Source organism: Anomaloglossus baeobatrachus, chromosome 3 (genome assembly GCF_048569485.1).
Source record: "Anomaloglossus baeobatrachus isolate aAnoBae1 chromosome 3, aAnoBae1.hap1, whole genome shotgun sequence".
Classification (NCBI taxonomy): domain Eukaryota; kingdom Metazoa; phylum Chordata; class Amphibia; order Anura; family Aromobatidae; genus Anomaloglossus; species Anomaloglossus baeobatrachus.
Window position 1 is genome coordinate 38,368,200 of NC_134355.1, and position 12,351 is coordinate 38,380,550.

The 12,351-nt window shown below is 48.3% G+C and overlaps 1 protein-coding gene across 1 annotated transcript in view; it reads left to right on the forward strand.

Annotated features, from left to right (window-relative positions):
* USH2A (usherin) overlaps positions 1 to 12,351 on the forward strand; it is a 1,098,211-nt gene that overhangs the window by 717,827 nt on the left and 368,033 nt on the right. The gene's annotated exons all lie outside the window — the stretch shown is intronic.

The following is a 12,351-nucleotide window of genomic DNA, read 5'->3' on the forward strand; positions in this document are numbered from 1 at the left end:
CAGCAGCAGAAGCCCCGGACCCGAGCGTGGTGAGCGCGTCCCCTCCGCCCGCGACACCTGCACCTCTGCAAAAGATTAAAAGCATGTTCTCATCCCACAAAATAAGTTTTGGTGCACATATGTCCAGGAACTATCATGCGCTTAAATTTGCTAATTTCTCTTTTTAAGCAGGAGATTCCTCTTCATCAACATTCTACCAGCACTATAGGTGCTGAGCTTCCCTTTTCACACTTTCAAGCATCTATTGCACTGTCCATTGTCCAATGACCTGCCTGGTGATAGGCAGTTTCTCATATACAGAGACAATGCTCTGCCCCACTTCCTTTAATCCATCTCCATTTCTCGGCTGTTTCAGGTGGCTTACACTTTACAACAGGCAATGGACAATTGTACAAATTTACAGGCAATGGACAGATGATGATTCATTGCAAAATTGGAAACTATATTGTAATACTTAAAACACAATACATATAATGTCCTGAAACCGCGTCAGTTCTGTAAGACATACTATGATATTTCACAGTGAGGACTAGAGATGAGCGAACCTCTAGAGGCTTGAGTTCGGTTCGGTTCGGCGAACGAAGCCTGCGTTCGAGTTCGGTTCGGCGAGCCGTTCAACGAACCTCTCGAAACCCATAGAAAACAATGGGAGGCAATCACAAACACATAAAAACACATAGAAAACACCTTCAAAGGTGTCCAAAAGGTGACAAACAACTCACAACACAACACAAACACATGGGAAAGTGACAAGGACAAATACTCATGCGAAAACAAAACAGCGTTACGAGGAAAAAGAGGAGACACAGATATAGGCATGGCGCGCCCTTCTAAAATCATGTAAAACACCGCAAGGGGACTCCAAGCGGAGTCTCCCTTTTTTCCAAAAATTGAGCCCCACAGACATCACTTCAGTGGCAGCACTTGTGCCCCAGTTGTACACTTCACAGCTACATTTGCATCAAGCACAGTCAAAAATACGCCTGCCTTAACTGTCCCCGGGATGACACTGGGGTAGGTAGCAAAGTCTTTGCTGAACCATGACTTGTTCATCTTGGCTCGTTTTTAAAAACACAGCAAGGTGACTCCAAGCGGAGTCTCCCTTTTTTCCAAAAATTGGGCGACACAGACACCACTTCAGTGGCAGCACTTGTGCCCCAGTTGCAAACTTGAGACGTACATTAGCATCAAGCACATTCCAAATCCACAAGCATTTACTCTCCCCAGGATGACACAGGGGTAGTAAATTCCTTCTGGATCCATGACCTGTTCATTTTGATGAACGTCAGTCTGTCCACATTGTCACTGGACAGACGGGTGCGCTTATCTGTCACACCCAGCAGCACTGAAGACACGTTCAGAGACAACGCTGGCAGCTGGACACGACAAAATCTCCAAGGCGTAAGTGGAGAGCTCTGGCCATTTTTCAAGATTTGAAGCCCAAAATGGGCAAGGCTCCATTTGCAAAGTCATGGCATCGATGTTCATTTGGAGATACTCCTGTATCATTCTCTCCAGCCGTTGACTATGTGTCAGACTTGTTGTCTCTTGTGGCCTTGCAAAGGATGGTCTAAAAAAATTATGAAACGATTCCATAAAATTGCTGTTACCAGCACCACATACGGTGTTGCTGGTATGGTTTGACTGATAATGACGAGACAGTCCCATGCTTGGCAAGTGACAACTGGGAGATTCACTCCCTGCACCACTGGCGTTTGGTGGAAAAGCCGAGCTAAGATCTAGTAACAGCTTCTGCTGATACTCCTGCATACGTGCGTCCCTTTCTATGGCTGGAATTATTTCACCAAATTTGGACTTGTACCGGGGATCTAATAGTGTGGCAACCCAGTAGTCATCATCACTTCTAATTTTGACAATCCGAGGGTCATGTTGTAGGTAGTGCAGCAAGAAGGCGCTCATGTGTCTTGCACATCCATGCGGACCAAGTCCTCGCTGTGTTTGTGGCGTAGAGGTGTTAACCGTGCACTCTTCCTCAGACATCTCCCCCCAATCTTGTTCAACCGAAATTTGACCAAGGTCTCCCTCATCTGCTGAGTCTTCCATGTCCATCGAGAGTTCGTCTTCCATTTCTTCATGGTCTCCTGCACCTTCCTCAACATTTTGGCTGCTACCATGCGCCCTTGTTAATCCCTCTCCCCCACCGTCCCATGCCTGCCGCCTTGGTGATGATGAACGTCTGGACCTTGTAGATGTTCTTATCCCTTGCGCATATGAATCCTCCTGTACTTCCTCCCCTTCCTCTTGTCCCACCCCCTGACTCCGAATAGTGTGTAGCGTGTGCTCCAGCATGTAAATGACTGGAATTGTCATGCTGATAATGGCGTTGCCAGCGCTAAACATATTCATCGCCATGTCGAAACTGTACAGAAGGGTGCATAGGTCCTTGATCTGAGACCACTCCAGCAGCATGATCTGCCCCATCTCTGCATCTCGTTGGCCCAGACTATACTTCATAACGTATTGCACCAGGGCTCGGCGGTGCTGCCACAGTCGCTGTAACATGTGGAGAGTCGAATTCCAGCGTGTCGATACATTGCGTTTCAGGCGATGAACCGGCAGGACGAAAGACTTCTGGAGCGATGCAAGTCAGTCAGCTGCAGTGGTTGAATGGCGGAAGTGAGCAGAGAGTGACCGTGCCCTGTGCAGAAGGCCATCTAGGCCAGGATAGTAGGTTAAAAATTGCTGGACAACAAGGTTCAACATGTGAGCCATACAAGGCACGTGTGTCACCTTGCCCCGGCGAAGGGCCGCACCCAGGTTTGCAGCATTGTCGCACACGGCCTTCCCTGGCTGCAGGTTGAGTGGAGACAACCATTTACGAAACTGGGACCACAGAGCTGACCACAACTCATCCGCTGTGTGACTCTTATTTCCAAGACATTTCAAGGTAAAGACCGCCTGATGCCATTGAGCTCTGCTGCCAGCATAGTAAGGAGGTGTGTGGGATTCCTTGTGCGCAGTTACAACGCTGGTGGCCTGACCAGGCAGGCTTGGGGCAGAGGTGCAGGACCTAGAAGAGGTTGAGGAGGCAGAAGCAGTGGAGGAACTTCGACATACAGAGGATTGACGCACAAGTCTTGGGGATGGCAAGACTTGTTCAGCAGACCCTTCTCCATCTATCACCATAGTTACCCAGTGCCCAGTCAGTGTATTATTATTATTATTTATTTATAGAGCACCATTAATTCCATGGTGCTATACATGAGAAGGGGGTTACATACAAAATACATATACAAGTTACAGTAGACAGACTAGTACAGAGGGAAGAGGACCCTACCCTTGCGGGCTTACATTCTATAGGATTATGGGGAGGAGACAGTAGGTTGGGTGTAGATGGGGAGGCAGCTCCGCACGGTGGTGGGGCGGCAGCTCCACACGGTGGTGGGGCGGCAGCTCCGCACGATGGTGGGGCGGCAGCTCCGCACGGTGGTGGAGCGCCATCTCCGCACGGTGGTGGGGCAGCAGCTCTGCACGGTGGTGAAGCAGTGAGGTCATTGAAGGTTATAGGCATTTCTGAACAGATGAGTCTTTAGGTTCCGTTTGAAGTTTGCAAGTGTAGTAGATAATCTGACGTGTTGAGGCAGCGAGTTCCAGAAGACTGGGGATGTTCGGGAGAAGTCTTGGAGGCGGTTGCATGAGGAGCGAATGAGAGAGGAGGAGAGAAGGAGATCTTGGGAGGACCCAAGAGATTACGTTTTGGAGTGTAGCGAGAGATTAGTTCAGAGATATATGGAGGAGACAATTTGTGGATGGCTGTGTAAGTCAGTATTAGTAATTTGAATTGGATACGATGGAAGATTGGGAGCCAGTGAAGGGACATGCAGAGACGAGAAGCGGGGTGGTAGTGAGGCGAGAGGTGGATCAGTCGGGCAGCAGCATTAAGGATGGACTGGAGAGGGGCGAGCGTGTTAGCAGGGAGACCACAGAGGAGGATGTTGCAGTAGTCGAGGCGGGAGATTATGAGAGCATGCACTAACATTTTTGTAGATTGAGAATTGATGAAGGGACGGATTCTGGAAATATTTTTGAGTTGAAGATGACAGGAGGTGGTAAGGGATTGAATGTGTGGTATGAAGGACAAGGCAGAGTCAAAGGTCACTCCGAGGCACCGAACTTTGGGTGCTGGGGAGAGCGTGATGTTATTTATTGTAATAGATAGATCAGGTAGAGAGTGTAGATTACTGGTCCAAGTATCGGTGGTGAAATGCACCTGGTCACACACAGAGCTTCTCAAGGAAGCGGTGATGTTGTGTGCGATATGCTGGTGTAGCGCAGGCACACCTTTCTTTGAGAAGTAGTGGCGAGTGGGCATCTAGTACTGGGGAACTGCGACGGACATAAGGTCTCGAAAATCCTCTGTGTCCACCAGGAGGAAAGGCAGCATTTCGGTAGCCAAGAGCTTACAGAGGGATAAAGTCAACCTCTTAGCTTTGTCATGGCTCGGAGGAAATGGCCTTTTATTTGTCCACATCTGAGGGACAGAGATCTGGCTGCTGTGTGGAGACGGTGGTGAGTAGGGTGTCTCTGGAAAAATGCAGGTCTGTGAGGAAAGTGCAGGCGGAGACATGATGTTGCCTTCATCCAAAGTTGGTGCTCTCGATGTCTGAGAGAGCTGTACACCAGCACTTGTTTCCCCTTCCAAACCAACTGACGACCTACCAAGGAAACTGCCTGCTGCGGTTAAAGTGGTGGAAGGTCTGCGTGTAAAACCAGTTGTGACAGCTGTCCCCACAGTCATAGAAGATGAATAGCGCGCGGAGGAATTTGAAGGAGCAGACGGTGTTTGGCCCGCTCCACTAGGCTGCATTGCAGCACGGTGAGCTTCCCAGGGACTTATGCTTGTTATTCATGTGACAATTCATGGAAGAAGTTGTCAAACTGGTGGGTTTTTGGCCTCTACTTATAGATTGCCAACAAATTTTACAGATCACATGATTTGGGAGATCCTTTGCAAGGTCAAAAAAGGACCAGGCTAGGCAAGGCTTAGAGGCCATGCGACCTGCAGAGCCACCCCGACTTGTGCTCAGAGGCAGAGTTGTGGCTGAGGATGCAGTTGCAGATGTGCTTCCAGTACTCCGACTCTGTCAAGGAAGGCGCAAGGTAACTTCGTCGTCAGTTGCATCCTCCTCCACCGCCTATGGTGACCTCCTCGAGTGCCTGACTGTGGGTTGACAGTAAGTGGGATCTAGAACTTCATCATCAAGCATTGTGTTTGCACTCCCCTCGCCCTCAGACCTAACCTCGTCCTGCCCTGACTGAATAGTTAAGTTGTCATCCCAATCAGGTATCTGCGTCTCATCTTCATCAGTATGTTCCTCATTTTCTCCACCAACTGGTGTTACAGTTTGGGAATGAGGGTGTACATTATGCTCAGAAACTTGGTCATCAGGGCCAGAATCTGAGTCACAAAGCTTCTGGGCATCACTGCAGGCCATTTCCTGTTCTGTACTCACTGTAGCTTGGGAGCAGACCTCTGATTCCCAGGCTATAGTGTAACTGAACAGCTCTACAGACTCAGCCATCTCTGTTACACCATACTCTGCAGGGCAGGTGGAGACTTGAGAGCTGGGAGAAAGCAAGTGCAATTGGGATGACAACTCAGAGGGCTGTTGTTTTTTCGATGTTGAAGTTTAGGTGGAGGAGAGGGCACTTGTTGGAGCACTTGAGATCCATTCAAGCATGTTCTTTTTTTGTGCATCATCTACCTTTGAAACAGCAGTCCTCGTTAGAGGGAAGCCACTTGGGACAAGGCTAGGAACGGTATAGGGGTATTAAGTGAGGGTTAGCTGTGGTCTGCCCTTGTTAGGGCAGAAGCTTGTGGGTAACAGGTAAAGCCAGTTTCCCTAGGGATGTGTAGGGCCAGTGATAACATGAAAATGGAAGGACCCACACAGAGGAAACCCTGATGTACCCCAAGCTACTTAATATGGGTGAGGTCGTTCTAATTTATTCTCATCTGAAGTATTTATATACATACTGTCAGTTTCTCCTCTGAGGACCAGTGTATAATATCTTTATTGTTTATATTGAGTTTTTTTGATTATTTTTTAGTACTCACTATGTGGACGACTGTCCCCCCGAGTTAAATAATCAACTCAATTATTATTTGTTTTTGTTGTTTTTTTTTGTTTATTTTGATATATCTTTACGCTCCTTAGTCACCATATTTATCAACATATAGTATCATCTGAGATGTCAGAACACTAAGCAGATTTTGGTTACGTGTCACCTATTTGTGGTTTTTTAATATATTAGGAATAAAAGTTACATTTTAGCCTCTTTGAATTACTTTTCACACATCATCTACCTTTGTTCCAGTTGTTTGGTTCCGTAAAAAAGGGAGCACATCGGATTGTCCACGGAAAGTAGTAGACATCTTACTTTTGCTGGAAGATGGCCTATCTTCAGCAGATGTTAATGTAGCTTTCCCACCTTTCCCACAGACACAAACCTTTTTTTCCTTTTCCAACACGCCTGTTCCCCTTTCCACCAGCATCTGTCCTTTTGCCACTCATTTTGTTAGTGACAAGATTGGCCATTTAAAATGTGGATGCAAAAATTGAGAGGTGGTGTAGATTGCAGACGTGGTCTAGCTTTATTGACAGCTGAAGAACCAACACTGACTATCCCAGACAATTTTAGTATGCCTCTAACAGTGGCAGCACAGTTTGCAATTAGAATTGCGTATCAAAAATGGACAGGTGTGTAGAATGCAGAGGTGGTCTAGCTTTATAGATAGCTGAAGAACCAACACTGACTATCACAGACAATTTTGTATGCCCCTAACAGTGGTAGCACAGTTTGCAAATAAAATAGCGTGGCAAAACTGGGCAGGTGGGTACAGTGCCCGGGTTCTGTGGGTCAGTGGACAGGAAAGGAACACTAACTTAGTATTCCAGACACTTTTAGGATGGCACAAAAAGTGTCAGATCTTTGGGCAAATAAAATAGCGTGGCAAAACTGGGCAGGTGGGTACAGTGACCGGGTTCTGTGGGTACCAGGACAGGAAAGGAAGCCTCACTTTCTATCCCTCCTAATGATGAAATGCAGCAAGGAATTCCCTGAGCTGAGGTACACAGACGCTGTTATCTAAAGCTGTACACAGCTTTTGCACGGACCTGCCTAGCAGCTATGGCTATGAACGCCTGGAAATCAGCCCTGAAAAGGGCTGAAATAACCAGCTGTCCCTAATCCCTACAGCGCTGTGTAGCTTGCACTATGTTTATAGCGCACACAGGAGGATCGGCGGCAGCAGCGTGAGCGGCGACTCTCACCCACATGCAGAAGGCAGATAATGGCGGCGACAGGGAAAATGGCCGTATTTTATAAGGCAAGGACATGTGACAATCACAGCCTATGACACATGCCCTTGCTTGTCTGGTAAAAATCCACTTAGCTGTGTGTGTGTCTGTGATTGGCTGACATCCTGGCCCGCCCCACTGCACGCGCGCTTAGGAAAAAAAAAAAAAAAGGCGATCGGCATTCTCTCAGAACCACAGATCTAAACCGTGTCCCCCCCGCACACTATACGCTGAAATTTGATAATAGCGTGAATCACAGTGACTCACACTATTACAGTGAAAAGCCAGCTAGTAACTGGCTAGGCTTTTTGCTGATCGAACCGTTATCGAACGTAACTCAAGCTATCGAGCTTTTAGCAAAAAGCTCGCGTTCGAGTTCGATCTCGAGCACCCCAAAAATCACTCGAACATGAAATTGGCGAACCTCGAACATCGCTCAACTCTAGTGAGGACACCCATTAAATAATGATGACACAAACAAGAAATCTATCTGGTCACTGGGGCACCCAGGAACTTGAATTTAGGTATGGAATCCTTGAGTTTCCTGCTGTTCCCTCCCAGTGTCCAGCTTCTTTTTGCCCTAAATGGTTAATGGCTACAAAATACAGTGCCAGACACAATCTCGCTGTTACATAAATACAGAACCAGAACCTCAAGACATAAAGCACCCAACCTAATCATCTAAATTTTGCTTTTAGGCCAAGCTTAGTATGTAAATACAATTTCATATCCAAACTGATAATATAAATACAAAAAAACACAATCATTTTGTTAATTCACTACCAGACAGCAAAGATAGGCTGCAGTGTGTACATCGCCCAGGCTAAAAACTAAAGGCCGCTACACACGCTTCAATATATCTCACAATCCGTCGTTGGGGTCAAGTTGTAAGTGACGCACATCCGGCATCGTTTGTGAGGTGTCTGCGTGTGACATCTACGTGCGATCAGGATTGAACGCAAAACCGTTGATCGCAATCACATCGTATCTTTGTCTAGAATTGAGCGTTTTGTTGCACGAACCTAGTCAATTGTAACGTGTGACATCCCTCATACGATTTTGGTGTCTGATGCTATGTGCGCAGGTGTGCGCTCTGCACCGCAGCTTAAAAAAGGTCCGCTTCAGAGCGCAGCTGAAAAGCTGCGTTCTGAAGCGCCTCACAATGTCTGTCATTCACTAATCTCTGTCAGTCGGTCACTATCTCTGTCCCTCACTCTCTGTCCATGTCAATCTATCCCCCTCTCTCATATACTCACCGATTCCCTGATCCCCGACACTGCACGGCGTTCACACTGCTCCGGCGGCTTTTACTGTTTTGAAAAAGCCGGCCGCCCATTAAACAATCTCGTATTCCCTGCTATCCCCGCCCACCGGCGTCTATGATTGGTTACAGTGAGACACGCCCCCACGCTGAGTGACAGGTGTCTCACTGCACCCAATCACAGCAGCCGGTGGACGTGTCTATACTGTGTAGTGAAATAAATAATTAAATAATTTAAAAAAACGGCGTGCGGTCCCCCCCAATTTTAAAACCAGCCAGATAAAGCCATACGGCTGAAGGCTGGTATTCTCAGGATGGGGAGCTCCATGTTATGGGGAGCCCCCCAGCCTAACAATATCAGCCAGCAGCCGCCCAGAATTGCCGCATACATTAGATGCGACAGTTCTGGGACTGTACCCGGCTCTTCCCGATTTGCCCTGGTGCGTTGGTAAATCGGGGTAATAAGGAGTTATTGGCAGCCCATAGCTGCCAATAAGTCCTAGATTAATCATGTCAGGCGTCTATGAGACACCTTCCATGATTAATCTGTAAGTGACAGTAAATAAACACACACACCCGAAAAAATCCTTTATTAGAAATAAAAAACACAAACATATACCCTAGTTAACCACTGTAATCAGCCCCAAAAAGCCCTCCATGTCCGGCGGAATCCAGGATGCTCCAGCGTCGCTTCCAGCGCTGCTGCATGGAGGTTACCGGAGCTGCAGCAGACACAGCCGCTCCTGTCACCTCCACACAGCAACTGAAGACAGCCGCGCGATCAGCTGAGCTGTCACTGAGGTTACCCGCTGTCACTGGATCCAGCGGTGGATGCAGCGGTGGCCGCGGGTAACCTCAGTGACAGCTCAGCTGATCGCGCTACTCACCTCAGTTGCTGCGTGGAGGTGACCGGAGCGGCGGTGAGTAGCGCGATCAGCTGAGCTGTCACTGAGGTTACCCGCGGCCACCGCTGCATCCACCGCTGGATCCAGTGACAGCGGGTAACCTCAGTGACAGCTCAGCTGATCGCGCGGCTGTCTTCAGTTGCTGTGTGAAGCTGACCGGAGCGGCTGTGTATTCTGCAGCTCCTGTCACCTCCATGCAGCAACGCTGGAAGCGACGCTGCATCATCCTGGAGTACGCCGGACATGGAGGGCTTTTTTGGGCTGATTAAAGTGGTTAACCAGGGTATATGTTTGTGTTTTTTATTTCTAATAAAGGATTTTTTCGGGTGTGTAGATTTATTTACTGTAATTTATAGATTAATCATGGAAGGTGTCTCAGACGCCTGACATGATTAATCTAGGACTTATTGGCAGCTATGGGCTGCCAATAACTCCTTATTACCCCGATTTGCCAACGCACCAGGGCAAATCGGGAAGAGCCGGGTACAGTCCCAGAACTGTCGCATATAATGTATGCGGCAATTCTGGGCGGCTGCTGACTGATATTGTTAGGCTGGGGGGCTCCCCATAACGTGGAGCTCCCCATCCTGAGAATACCAGCCTTCAGCCATATGGCTTTATCTGGCTGGTTTTAAAATTGGGGGGAACCGCACGCCGTTTTTTTTAATTATTTAATTATTTATTTCACTGCACAGTATAGACACGCCCACCGGCTGCTGTGATTGGGTGCAGTGTGACACCTGTCACTCAGCGTGGGGGCGTGTCTCACTGTAACCAATCATAGGTGCCGGTGGGCGGGGAAAGCAGGGAATACGAGATTGTTTAATGGGCGGACGGCTTTTTCAAAACAGTAAAAGCCGCCGGAGCAGTGTGAACGCCGTGCAGTGCCGGGGATCGGGGATCGGTGAGTATATGAAAGAGGGCTGCTCAATTCAGTTACTCAGGAGTTTAGCGGTCACCGGTGGGTCCTTCACAGGTGACCGCTAATCAGGGCGCGACACAGACAGAGCCGCAGCATGACAATGAAGTCGGGTGAGGTTCACCTGAGTTCATTCTGACAGTGCGGCTCTGTCTGTGTCTGCTGTCATCTGCCATTCAGCTCTGCTACATGGCTGTCTGTGTCTGCTGTTAGCGGTCATGTAGCAGAGCTGAATGGCAGATGACATAGTAAAAATGCATCCCTACACATTACACACGCTTGGCAAGTCAATAAATAAAAAAAAAAAGGGTGTCTAATGCATACGTCACAGAACACATGATCTAAAGGATCGCACACAAAATTGATCAATTTAACATAGACTACTAACGCTCGTGTGACAGCAAATGAACGACCAACGTGCAATCTCATTCAATCGCATATGCGACCTGGGCGTGTCACATCGCAAATGCGATTGTACAATTAATTGCAACGTGTAAAGTGGGCTTAATACTCTACCTGGATATAGATTAGCCCCCACTAAGTGGAGGCATCACAGGTGCAGGAGGAGCAAATCACACACACTTCAAAAAAATGGAGGGGGCGATTGCTGGATGATAAAACTGCACACTGATGGCTTGCATAGAGCGCTGTTCACACATGCAGATAACACAGTCACAAGCCCGCAGTCTATTAGGTGACGCCCATACTATTAGATCAGGCAGGCTACCAAGCCGTACCCCACCTGTGTATCATGTACGGACAGACACTCTACAATGCAGGTCCCACCAGGATACAGCCAGGCCCCTTTCTGTTGGCTCTTGCATTTTAGGCCACTTTCTGTCTGAAAGTCTGTTTTTACGCCTCTTGTGGGAGGTTTATTACTTTGTGTATAGCCCACCCCTGGGTGGGGGATGCGTGGGTTTTAGGTCACGGCTGGACAGGAGACAGGGCCAGGTCGAGGGCCCGGACCTCCCTACCTTTAAAGCTACCTCCGGGAAGAGGGTGAGCACAGGGGCCCCAGTCTTAGAGCCATTATAGGTCTCCCCATGTCCCCTAGTCACCAGTGACAGCAGCAGGACTCTTATCATTGCTCGGATGCACACGGCAGTCCAGCGCGCCCCCTTCTCTGATTGACACTTCACTGTCAATGTATAATCTCTATAGAGAGCCTGGTGTGTTCAGGGGCAGCTCACTCATCTGATACATGGCTGAAGCCTGCTTTACACGTTACAATTAATCGTGCGATCGCATTTCTGATCGCACCCACTCCCATCGTTTGTGCGGCACGGGCAATTTCTTGACAGTGTCGAACAATGCTGTAATCCCCCGTCACACGCACTTACCTTCCAAACAACCTCGCTGTGGGTGGCGAACATCCACTTCCTGAAGGGGGAGGGACGTTCGGCGTCATAGCGACGTCACACGGCAGCCGGCCAATAGAAGCGGAGGGGCGGAGATGAGCGGGACGTAACATCCCGTCCACCTCCTTCCTTCAGCATTGCTGGCGGGACGCAGGTAAACCGTGTTCATCGTTCCCGGGGTGTCACACGGAGCGATGTGTGCTGCCTCGGGACCAATGAACAACCGGACGTTCGATTTTTAGAAAATGAGTGACGTGTGAACGAACAACGATAAGGTGAGTATTTCTGCTCATTCACCGCTGTCACACGCTACGATATCACTAACGATGCCGGATGTGCGTCACTTGCGACGTGACCCCGCCGACATCTCGTTAATATATCGTAGTCTGTAAAGTTCGTTTAAGTCTAAAAATTCTGATTGCGTGAGAACAGATGCATCCAGTAATCTAAGTGATACATAATTGGATTCAGAATCTCTTTGCCTACTATCTATCTGTCTATCTATGCCATATGATCCATTCAAGTTGCACAAAACCTAAATATATGTAAATATATCAGTTCTCCCTGATGTGCAGATGATCAG